Genomic DNA, 12,617 nt, shown 5'->3' with positions numbered 1-12,617 from the left:
GCATTATTATGGAGTTGCCCCCTCCCCCTTTCGCAGATGCACATCTTCCACTCTTTTAGGAAGGTTTTCTATATGATTTTGTATTGTTTATTTGGGAATTTTTGCCCATTAAGTCAGGAGAGAATTTGAGAGGTCAGACATTGAGTCAAAATGAGAAAACAAATCCAGAAAATCACCTTGTCTGATTTGGCAAGATTTATTTTGCAAATTATGGTGGAAAATAAGTATTTGGTCACCTAAAAACATGCAAGATTTCTGGCTCTCACAGACCTGTAACTTCTTCTTTAAGAGGCTCCTCTGTCCTCCACTTATTACCTGTAGTAATAGCACCTGTTTAAACTTGTTATCAGTATAAAAGACAGCTGTCCACAACCTCAAACAGTCACACTCCAAACTCCACTATGGTGAAGACCAAAGAGCTGACGAAGGACACCAGAAACAAAATTGTAGCCCTGCACCAGGCTGGGAAGACAAAATCTACAATAGGCAAGCAGCTTGGTGTGATGAAATCAACTGTGGGAGCAATAATAAGAAAATGGAAGACATACAAGACCACTGATAATCTCCCTCGATCTGGGGCTCCATGCAGCATCTCACCCCGTGGGGTTAAAATGATTACAAGAATGGTGAGCAAGAATCCCAGAACCACACGGGGGGACCTAGTGAATGATCTGCATAGAGCTGGGACCACCATAACAAAGGCTACCATGAGTAACACACTACTTCGGCAGGGACTCAGATCCTGCAGTGCCAGATGTGTCCCCCTGCTTAAGTAAGTACATGTCCGGGTCCATCAGAAGTTTGCGACAGAGCATTTGGATTATCCAGAAGAGTATTGGGAGAATGTCATATGGTCTGATGAAACCAAAGTGGAACTGTTTGGTAGAAGTAAAAGTCATCGTGCTTGAAGGAGACAGAAAGCTGAGTTGCATCCAAAGAACACCATACCTACTGTGAAGCATGAGGGTGGCAACATCATGCTTTGGGGCTGTTTCTCTGCAAAGGGACCAGGACGACTGATCCGTGTACATGAAAGAATGAATGGGGTTATGTATCGTGAGATTTTAAGTGCAAACCTCCTTCCATCAGCAAGGGCATTGAAGATGAAACCTAGATGGGTCTTTCAGCATGATAATGATCCCAAGCACACTGCCAGGGCAACAAAGGAGTGGCTTCGTAAGAAGCATATGAAGGTCCTGGAGTGGCCTAGCCAGTCTCCAGATCTCAACCTCATAGAAAACCTTTGGAGGGAGTTGAAAGCCCGTGTTGCCCAGCCACAGGCTCAAAACATCACTGCTCTAGAGGAGATCTGCATGGAGGAATGGGCCAACATACCACCAACAGTGTGTGCTAACCTTGTGAAGACTTACAGAAAACGTGTGACCTCTGTCATTGCCAACAAAGGATATATACCAAAATATTGAGGTGAACTTTTGTTAATGACCAAATACAAAAGAATCACCTCACCAATAATTTGATTAACATAAAAACTTGATTCAATGAGTAATTTTCTTATTACACATTCACTTTAAGGAAACCAGTTAATATGGTAAGCAGAATCACAAATGTCTGTAACGTGCTGTGGAATATGATGGTGCTCTATAAGCAAACCATAAACAATAATATTAATCACACTTGTATATTGGTTGCAACTGTATGCCTTCGCTTCAAATATGATTCCACTAACAAACTACTTTTACTATTATGCTCCTCATGTTTTACATAGGAGGTGACGTTTCATCACAGAGCAACTACTAAGTACTATTTAGGGGAAGCAAGTCATCTATCAGTGATGTACATCTGCTGTCCCCTCAGTTACTCTGCAGAGTCTGTGTACCCTTGTGATATGATTCAGACTATTATTCTGCCAAGTAGAAAAAATTCCAGCTTCTGGCAGCAATCTATAAAATTATGAAAATCCTTTATTAAAGACATTTTAAAATTCCCAAAATACATTTTTTTCTGCCTCCTTCTTATGATGGGTTCCTCCTTATCAGCTCCACCATCTTCCAGGAGGCATAGTAGGCAGACTGAATGCATTTACGTAGGAATACACTGGATATTGTGCAGACAGCACACCCAGAGAGAATAGAAAGGCAGTGCAAGTCATAAAAGCGTTAGAATTCTGCAGCTAACTATTGTGGGGACTTAATTACCTACTATGTTGTTGCATTGCATATCTGCAGCTGACAGACCTGCTGAAGAACATAGGGCGTGGAGCTAAGTGGTAAGGAGGTGTCTGAGAGTTGTCACATGACCTAGCTGCCCAAAATGTTAAAAAATTATGGTTGCAAGAGAAGTGAGGTGAAATAAAATGCATTTCCACAATATTACTGGTTTAGCATTTTACATGAAAAAATAATTGTTAGGGCTTGTGTACGTGAGTGTAAAAATCAGATGAGTGTGAAGAAAAAATCATAACATGCACGATTTGCCTTAGAGATTTGGATCGCAATTGCCCTTTCAACTCTATCTGTCCGTGGAAAGAATCAGACATCACATCATGGACTGACAATATAGAAAAGGTGGTGGTGAAGCTTTATTCTTTTCTTCCTCCTGCGGGAAAATTTCCTAACACTGATCAAACTCCGGGTAGACTTTCTCGGATGAGAGAAAACGGTTGTGTGACCCTATTCTTAGACTGCTACTATAAATGCAACCTATCAATTTTTTCACATCTCCTACACAGCTATTTCCATGCTAACACATTACAAACAAACCCAGTAGTTTGATGCTACAGTCATATTCTTCCCATCTGTCTCGTAACATAAGGAAGTAGCTGACAGACAGGCGCCCTCACTTACATTAAATGCTTCACAATTCTGAAGTAACCCTAACATTATTTCCAATAGAAAACTCCATAACCACCTCTTATTACACCATTAACTGGTGACACATAATCTAGACTAGTCGAAAAGTCTATAGTAGTGTAGTCATCTACGTTCCGCTGCTTCAAGGTTTATTACAGATTGACTCAGTTTAGTGATTAGTAGGTCAAAGTTGACTTTGTGCACAGTTATACCTAAAGTGGATTTATTTCCTGATTTCTGGAATGAAAAGATCACATTCACAGTCTAATTGTGAACCACCCTCAATACCTATGAAACCATAATTGATGATAGTTTTGTCCATAATTAATATTTACATATCTTCTAAACTAATCAGTTTTACTTTTTTCTTTACACCAGCATTAATCTTTCCTGTAGCATAGCGTGTCTACTAGCATTATGAAGCACTAGAAAAAACATATACAGTCTTTTAGGGGTGTTCTTCTCAATGAACATGGTCAGTATGCAAATTATAGAGGATAGTATTAAAGAGGGTATTTTTGGAGACAGTCACTGTACAGTATATATACAGTTCTGAGCAAAAGTTTTAGACAGGTGCGGAAAAAATGATGCAAAATAAGAATGCTTTATTTTTAGTAATTTTTAGATAAACAAAAGAGAAATTCAAATTAACTCAATATTTGGTGTGACCGTCCTTTGCATTCCAAACACCATCAAATAATCAATTCTTCTGGGTACACTTGCACGTGGTTTTTGAAGACACTTGGCATGGAGGTTGCTCCACACATCTTGAAGGACTAACTAACTGCAGTTTTCTCTGGGTATAGGCTTACACAAATCCATCTGTCTCTTCACACTTACTCGATGATGTTGAGATCAGAGCTCTATGGGGGGCCATATCATCACTTCCAGGACTCCTTATTCGTATTTAAGCTGAATATAGTTCTTAATGACATTGCATGTATATTTAGGGTCATTGTCCTGCTGCAGAATACATTTTAAACCAATCAGATGGTTCCATGAGAATATTGCATAATAGTTAATTATCTGCCTGTATTTCTCAGCATGGTGGACACTATTAATCTTGACTAAATTCCCACCTCCATTTGTTAAAATGCAGCCCAAAATTTTCAAGGAACCCTCACCATGCTTCACTGCTCCTTTAGACATTCATTATTGTACCACTCTCCTTAGCAAACTGCCTCCTGTTACAGGCAAATATTTCACATTTCAACTCATCAGTTCAGAGCATCTGAAGCCATTTTTCTCTAGCCCAGTTAGTATGTTTTTGTGCATCAAGGAGTCATATAGCCTTGTTTCCATTTCTAAGGTATGGGTTTTGGTTGCAATCCTTCCATGAAGACCACTTCTGGCCAGACTTTTCCATACAGCAGATGGGTGTAGCTGGGTCGCACTAGTTCCTGACAGTTCTAAACTGATTTCACTCCTGGACATTTTCCTATTTCAATGGGAAAAAGGCAGGTCTTTCATCTGCTGCACTAAACTTTCTTGATCAACCAGTACATCTATAGTCCTGAAGGTTGTCTCTTTGTTGACGTCTTCATGGCTGAGAGATACAGGCAGATACTTATCAATCATAAAATACCATCTAGGAGGAGTCTGATTGGATCCAAAAAATCTGATTTTTATCCAGCAGGACAATGACCCCAAACGCACAGCCAATGTTATTAAGAACTATCTTCAGGCTCAATAAGAATATGGAGTGCTGGAAGTGATGATATGGCTCCCACAGAACCCTGATCGCAACATTATTGAGTTAGTCTGTCATTACATGAAGAGACAGTCTACACCCACATACCATCTGAGGTTAGTCCTCTAAGATGTTTGGAACAACCTCCTGCCAAGTTCCTGACAGTGTACCTAGAATAATTGATACAATGTTTCTATATTGAAGACAAAGACTGGTCTTACAAAATATTGATTTGATTTACATTTATCTTGTGTTCATTCATTTTTCATTGTGTTAATTGATAAAAATAAACTATTAAGGGGAACCTGTCAGGTCCCCTGTTCCCCTGCCTAATAGTAGCTTTATGACACTAAACACATAAACAGATCTGTATAAAAAGTATTTCTAAAGTCCATTTATGATATGTAAATAAGGCCTTTGACTAGTCGATTGGGCGTTAGTATCCCCAGACTAGTTGGCCCGCTTAGTATGTTATGATGCCCCGGTGGGTGTGATAACATGACGTACAAGAGCCCGCATCATCACCAGCCCTGTACAAGAGAGAGAGAAATAGAATTTTTTCTTTTTTTAGCAGTTTGGGTAGCCATTATATTCAATGGGGTTCGGATTCTGGTGTAAGTTCGGTTACTTTTCTGGTACCCAAACCGAACTTTCTAAAAACTTTGGGTCAGGTACCAGAACCCGAATTTCCACCAGGCCGCCTTCCCCAATGTTTGTGTTTAATGTAATACAGGAACTGTCAGGCAGGGTATTTAGATATGTAGACACAACTGCTGGTGGTCCTGGGGGGTAAGGGGGACCTGACAAGTTGCATTTAACATTTCTATTATTGAAACAATTCTTAATTTGCAGCATTTTTTTCCACACTTTATATATACAGAGAATAAAAATGGAAATGTGCATGAATTGTAAGCCTAATAATGTTAGGCAAGCATGTTTATGTATATGTGAAGCTAAAACGTCTGTCCACATTTAATAGGGCAACCCATTTGAAAAAGTAATAATAATAATAATAATTTTATTTATATAGTGCCAACATATTCTACAGCGCTTTACATTATAGAGGGGACTTGTACAGACAATAGACATTACAGCATAACAATAAACACAGTTCAAAACAGATACCAAGAGGAGTGAGGGCCCTGCTCGCAAGCTTACAAACTATGAGGAAAAGGGGAGTTACGAGAGGTGGATTATAACAATTGCTTTCGTCGTGCGGACTGTTGTGAATTCTGCTCTTGGGCTCCCTCCGGTGGTTATAAGTGGTAGTGCTGCTGTCTCTGGATCGCAGCATTCATCAGGTGTGTCAAGTTTTTGCAATCCTGACTGGGCTATTTAGCCCAGTCAGGATTGCAAAAACTTGACACACCTGATGAATGCTGCGATCCAGAGACAGCAGCACTACCACTTATAACCACCGGAGGGAGCCCAAGAGCAAAATTCACAACAGCGGACCAGCCATAGTGTAAGGCTCGGGTGTTCATGTAAAGCTGCATGAACCAGTTAACAGCCTAAAGAGGGCTAATTAAATGCATTAAGCGTATGAGAACATGATGCGAGGAACCTGATTATGGTTTAAGTTTTTTGAATGGACCACGCAGGGATAGTTGGGCTAATGTGTTGAGGCGGTAGGCCAGTCTGAACAAATGCTTTTTTATGCCACGCTTAAAACTCTGGGGATTGGGGATTAATCATATTAACCTGAGTAGTGCATTCCAGAGAATTGGCGCAGCACATGAAAAATCTTGGAGACGGGAATGGGAGGTTCTGATTATTGAGGATGCTAACCTGAGGTCATTAGCGGAGCGGAGGGCACGGGTAGGGTGGTAGACAGAGACCAGAGAGGAGATGTAGGGTGGTGCTGAGCCATGGAGTGCTTTGTGGATGAGGGTAGTAGTTTTGTACTGGATTCTAGAGTGGATGGGTAACCAGTGTAATGACTGTCACAGGGTAGAGGCATCGGTGTAACGGTTGGTGAGGAATATGATCCTGGCTGCATCATTCTGGACAGATTGGAGCGGGGAGAGATTGGTAAGAGGGAAGCTGATTAGTAGAGAGTTACAATAGTCCAGACGAGAATGAATAAGTGAGACAGTAAGAGTTTTTGCAGAGTCAAAAGTAAGAAAAGGGCGAATTCTAGAAATGTTTTTGAGATGCAGATAAGAAGAGAGAAACAGTGATCGGATGTGGGGGGTGAATGAAAGCTCAGAATCAAGTATGACCCCAAGGCAGCGGGCATGTTGCTTGGGAGTAATGGTGGAACCACACATGGAGATTGCAATGTCAGGCAAAGATAGATTAGTAGAGGGAGAGAACATGAGGAGTTCAGTTTTTGACAGGTTCAGTCAGTACAGTCTTCACCTCTTTCACTTCAGTCATAAAGCATCAACAATTACATTTTGTGATGTGGTTTCAGTTCTGGTGCACAATACTTAATATACCCGATACTAAACATAATAATAATAATAATAATATTATTATTATTAATAAATATTCTAGCGCCATTTATTCCATGGTGCTTTACATGTGAAAATGTATACATAATAAAAATGAGCATAGGATAATGTTTTCTTTATTTCCAGTGCTAAACAAAATGGAAAAGCGAGCACATTAATATGAACAGATATATTTAGTGTAGATTTCCATTCCGCCGTCTGCAGCAGTAAAGCCGCCTGTGATCGACAGATCCTGCCGTGAAAGAGCAAGAACAAAGAGGTATTAAAGTTTAGGACACAGTTCTCAAGTTACACTTTTCCTTGCAAAGTCATATTGTAATGGGTCATACACGCTCCCTGTGCCAGAAGACAATGTGCAAAAGTAATCACACTGCTTCTTACACTGAAACATTCCTGCACTGCGAGACAAAGATAAAAGTATATGGACCGAAGATAAACTAGTGCTTTTCATCGCAGTAGATCTCTTTTTGGAAAGTTACTTTAAGGATATAGAGCAAGGTTTAATACAAAACTTTGAGGAGTTTTCTACTTAACGGAGCTCCAGGTGTCTTTCATTCTAAACTTTCCTTGACATTTTATGGTTGATTTTATGGTGGACTAGTTTAGCTTCTCAAGCACCCATTTTGTCTCTTTAAGACTGAATATAATTCATTCATCTTTGATGTGTGTGGTCTTCTGTCTCTCCAGTCTGCCGAGCGTCTAAGCTGCTTCAAAATGACTGATAAATTCATGTCTCTTTTCAGAACGTCACACAGCGAGAACTATGGGAGCAGACAGACAAAACACCTTTATTCATTTTGTACTTTGGTATGACCTCTTGGTTGTACTGTACGCTGGAAACATGTGCTTTCCATTGAATTTCTTTTCCCCTGCTTTGTATTAAGTATATAAAAAACCTAGATCCTTCAATACCGGTGCTTTTATTTTACTTCCCGTGCTGAAATCTTACTAGAAGACATTTTGTCCATAAAAGAACCATACATCTCAGAAGGAATATTAGGCTCACCCTTTATACACTGAAACCTCTCCAGATTTATCGTTGTTGACATTTCCTTGGCTGTCAGATTGGAAATCACACATCAGTAGTGTTGAGCATTCCGATGCTGCAAGTATCGGGTATCGGCCGATACTTGCTGTATCGGAATTCCGATACCGGGATTCCGATACTCTTGTGGTATCGGGTATCGGGTATCGGAACAACATTAATGTTAAAATGTGTAAAATAGAGAATTAAAATAAAAAATATCGCTATACTCACCTGTCCGACGCAGCCGGGACCTCAGCGCAGGAACCGGCAGCGTTGTTTGTTTAAAATTCCCGCTTTTGCATGGTTACGCGAAGTCCCGGCTTGTGATTGGTCAGGGCGGCCATGTTGCCGGGCCGCGGACCAATCACAGCAAGCCGTGACGAAAATACGTCACGGCTTGCTGTGATTGGTCCGCGTCCCGGCAACATGGCCGCCATTAACCAATCACAAGCCGTGACGTCACGGGAGGCTGGAAACGCGCTCATTTTAAAAAGGGCGCGTGTCCAGCCTCCCGTGACGTCACGGCTTGTGATTGGTTGCGTCGCGGTCAACCAATCACAAGCCGGGAGGCTGGACACGCGCCCATTTCAAAATGAGCGCGTCCAGCCTCCCGGCTTGTGATTGGTTGATCGCGGCGCAACCAATCACAAGCCGTGATGTCACGGGAGGCTGGACACGCGCCCATTTCAAAATGAGCGCGTGTCCAGCCTCCCGTGACGTCCCGGCTTGTGATTGGTCAGGGCGGCCATATTGCCGGGACGCGGACCAATCACAGCAAGCCGTGACGTAATTTCGTCACGGCTTGCTGTGATTGGTCCGCGTCCCGGCAACATGGCCGACCTGACCAATCACAAGCCGGGAATTCACGTAACCAAGTAATAGCGCGATTTTTAAACAAACAACGCTGCCGGTTCCCTTGCTGAAGTCCCGGCTGCGTCGGACAGCAATATTTTTTATTTTAATTCTTTCTTTTACACATTTATATGGATCCCAGGGCCTGAAGGAGAGTTTCCTCTCCTTCAGACCCTGGGAACCATCAGGGATACCGTCCGATACTTGAGTCCCATTGACTTGTATTGGTATCGGGTATCGGTATCGGATTGGATCCGATATTTTGCCGGTATCGGCCGATACTTTCCGATACCGATACTTTCAAGTATCGGACGGTATCGCTCAACACTACACATCAGCCATAATTTTTAATCCTATCATTGTTTCAACCACTGTTTTCTCTCTTACTTCTTTTTGGTGTGAGATCAAGACTTGGTGTGAACAGAGGATAATATCTGTTTTCAATGAAAATATACAAAGGAGGTGGCAAGAAAACCTGTCATCTGCTTTCATATACTTAAGGTTGGCAGAATCATACATTATTTCATAAGATTTTATGGTTTTAACAACTTGGGTGTCCTCTAACTGAACCAGTGTATAATATGTCTCAGAAAAAAACAGCTAGCTTCACTCAAATGTTCTTTTCTGCAGAATCAGGGTGGCATTCATTACAGTGTATATATTACAGTCATATGAAATCATTAGCACATGCCCATATCAGGTCCACTCGTGATACAAATAAGTGTTCATGCTTGGATTAATCTTATTCCAAAGGCCGGACCATTGCCTATCAACTGATCATCATGGTGGTATTATATATTGAATTATCAGAACTTTCCTAAATTGTATTACTATAAATTCTAACATAAAAAAATCCCCAAGAAAAAACCTACATTTTATTAGATATGCAATAATAAGATTCTCTCACACTAAACACACAACAAACGAAAAACACACTGCTAAGTCAATAATTGATAGCATAGGGCAATAATGCAACTGCAAATGCACCCTAATGATCCATATAGGTGATACTTCCTGACTATGGAGGTTGGCACCCTAGTGATAAGAGCAAATGGCACCCAGCTCAACGACAGCTTTCCCTAGAGTGTCCTAGAGTCCCTGATATGATATATTCAGATATTTAGATACATACACATAATATGACACATAATAAGGGCATCTAGAACAAACCAAGACCAGTATGTTAGCAAACTTCAAACATGTTTGAAACGGATATTTCTCCAATATTTGTTGTAGATCCAATATGATCAGGTTATATATAACTAAAAATGGAAAGTATAGTACTTCATAGTAACAGTCTACATCTCTTCTACTTAGCCATCCACACACAGCACTTCGATGCGTTTCACTATCAAATAACGGTTCATTAGGAGGCTCATGGAGAAGAAGAAAAATAGATGCCCATTGGATGCCCAGCAGACAGAGGAGGGAATCTTTTTATTGCATATCTAATAAAAGTTACAGTTTTTAAGGGGATTTGATATTAGTTGAATTCCTTTGATTAGTTGTAAAGTGCTGCGGAATATGTTGGCGCTATATAAATAAAAATATTATTGTTCAATGTTATTATTATTTAGCGACCTTTGGCTTGATCTCAAGCCATAGTGACTTTATGGATGAATGCTCTGTAGGAAGATCGATCTCTTGTGCAAGCCTATATAGGTCTACCAGAGTCTTCTCCGCCATTATATTGATAGTGTAAAGCCATCGGGTTGCTGGTCTTCCTCTTCGACTTGTTCATTTTTTTCTTCCAACCATGATGTCCTTCTCCAGTGATTGCTCTCTTCATAAGATGTGTCTATAGCTAGCAAGTCGTAGCTTGGTGATCCTTGCTTTGAGTGACATGTCTGGCTTGATTTGTTCCAAAAATGATTTGTTTGTTCTTCTTGCCATCCATGGTATTGATAGCCATAACCGATGTAAGCTTGTTACATTCTATTACTAACAACATATATAAACTATAACCAGACCATGTGTACACTGTCATTGAATGTTGTATTTACTTATATTTGGTATTATCATCTTTAATTATATTTATGTTGTTTTATCCTGTTAAAACAAACTCTTTGGTTGTCAATTGAAAATGTATATTTGAATAACGGAAGGAAAATAGTGAAATTGTAATTATACATTATCACATTGAGTCTATTAAAGTGAACCTGTCAGCAGTTTTGGTCGATATAAGATACGGCCACCCACTTTCAGGTCTTATCGTATTTTTCGCTTTGTAAGACGCACTTTTTTTCCCCCCAAAGTTGGGGGGAAAAGGGGGAGTGCATCTTACAAAGCGTACATGCCTTACCGATACTGTGAGTGTAGGTCACCGGCTGGGATGAGGGGGTGTCCGGGTGTCTCCAGGTGCCCGGCGGTTGCTGGCCAGTGGTGCGGGTGTCTCCGGTGCCCAGCAGTGCTGCGTGCGTGTCCGACGCTGCCCGGGGCTCTGCCGCACAAGCACAGGGAACCATGGAATTACCGGGGCCCTAGCCTGTCACAAAATGTTGGCAGAGCCCCAGGCAGCGCCGGACACCCACACAGCCCCGCTGGGCACCAGAGACACCTACAGCACCAGCCAGCAACCGCCGGGCACCCAGAGACACCCGGCAGCAGCACCAGACATGCACCAGGACAAAACCCCCACACCAGCACAAGACCCCCGCAGCAGCACAAGACCCCCGCACCAGCGTGGCACACATCGGAGCCCCCCTCATCCTAGTCTGCAGCCTGCAGCATCACCCCACTCCTGCCTCCTCCAGCAGTGACCCTGGGATCCCGCTTTACCGCACCCACCACCCCCGGTAAGCAATAAGACACATGGATTATAAGAAGCACCATCATTTTATTTTTTTTATTATTTTATTCTTATTTTTCTCCTCAAAATTTGGGTGTGTCTTATAATCCGGAGCATCTTATAATCGGAAAAATAAGTTATATACAGCATTCTATAATGCTGTAGATAAGCCCCAACCCGACCTGAAAGAACTGAAAAATAACTTTTATTATACTCACCCTGAGGGTGGTCCGGTCCGATGGGTGTCGCTGGTCTTGGTCCGGTGCCTCCCATCTTCTTATGATTGCAGCCCTCCTCCTTGCTTCTTATGGATAATGTGACCCTGCACCATCTGCACAGGCTCCCCGGCATTGCGCTCTGGAAAACGTCAAAGAGCCCTGGCACCTGCGCACTGCAGTACTTTGATCTTCCCTCAACAGGGCAGAGCAAAGTATGCCTGCACAGGAGCGCGATGTTGGGAAACCTGTATGGATAGGGGTTGCGTCATCCACAAGAAGCCAGCAGGAGGGCGGCGATCATAAAAAGATGGGAGGCGCCGGACCAAGACCAGCGACACCCATCAGACCAGACCGCCCCCGCAGGTGAATATAATAAAAGTTATTTTTCTTCTCTTACAGGTTGGGTTGGGGCTTATCAGCCCTGAAAGATGATGGCCGTATCTTATATCTGCCAAAACTGCTGACAGGTTCCCTTTAAATGGAAATGGTGATATAGTACGAGGCTTTTGATCTCTTTAGTAGTCATAAATTTGGATACACATAAGAAAGCCAAATATATCTCCAGGATATTTACAGTAAGGGTTGGTACAATGCAAACTTCCTAGTTAGATTTGAAAGCAGTCATGTAATATTTAATCCAAATTGTGACTACACAACATTAGTATAAAAATACATGTCATCCAACTATTGCAGACATATGTTAGAGAATTATTTGCTATATGAAATATTATATTTTCCTGAAAATATGGTATTCGGGCAGGAATCTTCATCTTTTT

The 12,617-nt window shown here is 41.6% G+C and overlaps 1 protein-coding gene across 2 annotated transcripts in view; it reads left to right on the top strand.

Moving 5' to 3' along the window:
• PDGFC (platelet derived growth factor C) overlaps positions 1-12,617 on the top strand; it is a 392,151-nt gene that overhangs the window by 188,449 nt on the left and 191,085 nt on the right. The window lies entirely within an intron of this gene.

The sequence above is a fragment of the Ranitomeya variabilis genome, chromosome 1 (genome assembly GCF_051348905.1).
Source record: "Ranitomeya variabilis isolate aRanVar5 chromosome 1, aRanVar5.hap1, whole genome shotgun sequence".
NCBI classification, from domain to species: domain Eukaryota; kingdom Metazoa; phylum Chordata; class Amphibia; order Anura; family Dendrobatidae; genus Ranitomeya; species Ranitomeya variabilis.
Note: the sequence above shows the minus strand (reverse complement) of the source record. Positions and strands in the feature narration are given on the sequence as shown.